Here is a 3448-nt window from a genome sequence, read left to right as displayed (position 1 = left end):
GTATAGTATTATATTGGTCCATGCAGAACAAGTCCGTCCTGCCTGCTTAATTGACCACCACAACATGCGGGCATGCATAGCAACTGAGCAAGTAGCAGTGACTGATGTATTCAAGCATCCATCAATGGGACAAACTTATTTGGTTGTTCAAACTAAGAACTGTCTATTAGTTTTTTGCACAAAAAGAAACACCAAAGGAAAAATAATCGTCCGATCAATGTGTGGTCGCTTTTGATTATATTGTAATCATAGAATGAGAGTTTTTTGGGGGAACTGATAGCAAACCATCACTGCAGGACTGTGCTAGAGAGCATCATGCAGCCATATATAGAAATAATTAAAACAGAGCAATGATTTCTCTAGAAGCAAATCAAAGCGTCTCTATCCAGTAACGATTTCAGGCCATAGCAGGAACCAACCAGAGAACAATATATGCTTCTGTTTAGTAGCATATGAGAGCAGCCACAACATTCTCTACGTAGTAGCATATGAGAGCAGAGCACGTTGATAGAGATAGGCACCCAAAGGAAGAATCTAGATGGGTTACATCAAAAAAAGTTGAATGGGGTCATACTTAAAATAGACCTTGAAAAAGGTTTCGACAAAAGTCAAATGACCCTTTCTTTAACAGACTCTCCGAATGAAAGAATTTTCTGTAGAGTGGCGCACAATGATCCATAGCTTCATTTCAGGAGGCAGTGTTGCCATTAAGGTCAATGATGACCTTGGCCACTATTTTCAAACGAAGAAGCGATTGCAACAAGGTGACTCGATATCGCTCATGCTATTCAATATAGTGGCGGATATGCTAACAGTCATGATTCAGTGGGCCGAGGCTCATGGAAAAATTGATGGGGTAGTAAATCATCTAGTTGATGGTGGCCTCCATACTTCAGTATGCCGATGATACGATTCTCTTCATGGATCATAAACTCGAGAAAGTGATAAATCTGAAATTAATTTTATCAGCATTCGAGCAACAGATCAATTTTCATAAAAGTGAATTGTTTTGCTTTGGCGAAGCCCAAGACAACGCTCACATGTACGCCGACCTGTTCGGATGCGGGTTGGGCCAGTTTCCGATCACATATTTGATGATACCGATACATTATCGGAGACTCACAAATGCCAAATGGAAACACGTCGAGGAGAGGCTGCAAAAAAGACTTAGCATTTGGAAAGGTAAGCTGCTGTCTCTAGGCGGAAGATTGGTCCTTATAAATTCAGTACTAAGTAATATGGTACTATATATGATCTCCTTCTTACATTTGCCGAAAGGAGTTTTACATAGATTGGATTATGTCCCATCAAAATTCTTTTGGTAAGGAGATATATAGCGAGAGAAAGATATATCGACTGGCTAAATGGAGTGTGATTTGCTATCCCAACGACCAAGGTGGATTGGGCATTCATGACCTTGAGGTTAAGAATAGATCCCTACTGTGTAAATGGTTGTTTAAATTACTGACGAAAGATGGTGTATGGCAAACCCTCCTCAGGCGGAAATATGTGGGCTCCAAGGCGGTATCCCAAGTATACTGTAAGCCTGGGGATTCTCACTTTTGGGCGGCTCTAATGGCTACAAAGAAATATTTCTTCTGCTATGGATCTTTCTCTATTACAGATGGATCGGAAAAAAGATTCTACGAGGAAATACCACTCTCTAGAAACAATGTACGCCTTTATCCAAGGCCATAAGCAACCCGGCAACGACATTGATGTGTACTTAAGGCCATTAGTTGAAGAACTCTTACAGCTGTAGAATGAAAAAAGTGTACGTGCTTGGGATGAGCACGGACAGGAGGAATTTGACCTACATGCGTTGTTGTTTGTGATACCGTGCATGCACCCACTGTTTGGATAATACCGACATTATATATTTGTATAATTGTAGGAAGAATGTGTACCTGGGACGTCATCGATTTCTTCCAAGCAGGCATCTATTTGGATAATTATAGGAAGAATGTGTACGATCACATATTTGGGGATGCAGGTTCAACTCTTAGCATCGGTTCTTCCTGGGTCACCTTACTACTCCCTCTCTATTTTTAACAAACATGCCATATCAAAAAAAAAATGATTACTTGGCAACCTTAGCACCTGTACAAGATACAATATTGGGAGGGGCCTTAGCACCTGTACAGAGCTAGTCACTATGGGAGTGACTTATAACACACACCAAAAAATAAATTTACTTATGTGGCAAGTAGTTACTGAGGAGATAGATATTTGTGTCAACATATTATGTTACCATAAACAAGCTAACAAATGAAGTCATCTGTGACACTACTACCATGATACTTTGCACCATGTACGTAGTAGTTTAGACTACTATCATATGCATGATACTAGTAAAGTTACTCTCCGCTATCGCCAGTTTAACAATGTTAGTTATTTGGAAACAGAAAGTTATAAATATACAAATTTCCATTATTTAGGTACTATTGCCCTCGGAACAACAAACACATTGAGAGAAACAAATATTGTCACTTCCATTTAGTGCGCCGTCATTTGCTTAGTTGAACGCCACAAATAAGTGGCATCCAGAAGCGAGCCCGGAACCAGTTAGTGGGATGTTTGTCTCAGCGCCACGCCATTAGTGTTGAGTTACTAGCTATGTCCGTGTGATACGTCTCCAATCGATCTATACTTTTTGATTGTTCCATGCTATTATAGTATCAATTTCTGTTGTTTATTATGGAATTATATATCATTTTTCGGGACAAACTGATTAAACTAGTGCCCAGTGCCAGTTGCAGTTTTTTTTTGCTTGTTTTTGGCTTTTCAGAAAATCAGTACCAAACGGAGGCCAAACGCTATGAAACTTTTTTTGGACCAGAAGGGGCCCTAGAAGCTTTGGGAGAAGACCTGCGGAGCCACGAGGGAGCGACAAGCCCGCAGGGCGCGCTCTAGGGGGGCTCCCCCCCTAGGCTTGTGGGGCCATCGTGGCACCTCTTGACCAATTCTACTTCTATAAATTTTAAAATATTAACAATACATCAGAGATCCACCCAAATATTAACAGAAAGTTTACTCCCACCTCGCTAGCTGAGAGGGGCGCGCAGTGGTTTATAAGCCCCACTACCGCACCCCTCTCGAGCTCCTCTCCACTAAAGGCTTACGGGTCTACTTACTACTGCTTTGCCAGATGGGCCTACTGGGCCTCCTGCGGGCCTGAATCCTGGCCCATGGTGGGTTTCTAGTCGTATTCAGGCCGTGGGGGCCCAGGAGGCACTTTTTTGTTTTTTTTGTTTTCTTTACTTATTGTTGCTATTTTTATTTTTTCCCAGTTTTTTTGTTTTGTTTTCTGCATTATTAATTTTCTTTTGTTTTTTGTTTTATTTGTTAATTCTTTTTGCTTTTAGTTTTAGAAAAATTATAAACTTTCTGTTAGTGCCATTAGTTCTCAAATTTGAAAACAATTTTTTTGTTTTTTGTTTTGTTTCTT

The sequence above is a fragment of the Triticum aestivum genome, chromosome 6B (genome assembly GCF_018294505.1).
Source record: "Triticum aestivum cultivar Chinese Spring chromosome 6B, IWGSC CS RefSeq v2.1, whole genome shotgun sequence".
Taxonomy (NCBI): domain Eukaryota; kingdom Viridiplantae; phylum Streptophyta; class Magnoliopsida; order Poales; family Poaceae; genus Triticum; species Triticum aestivum.
The sequence above is the reverse complement of the archived record's forward strand: the minus strand, read 5'-3'. Positions refer to the sequence as shown.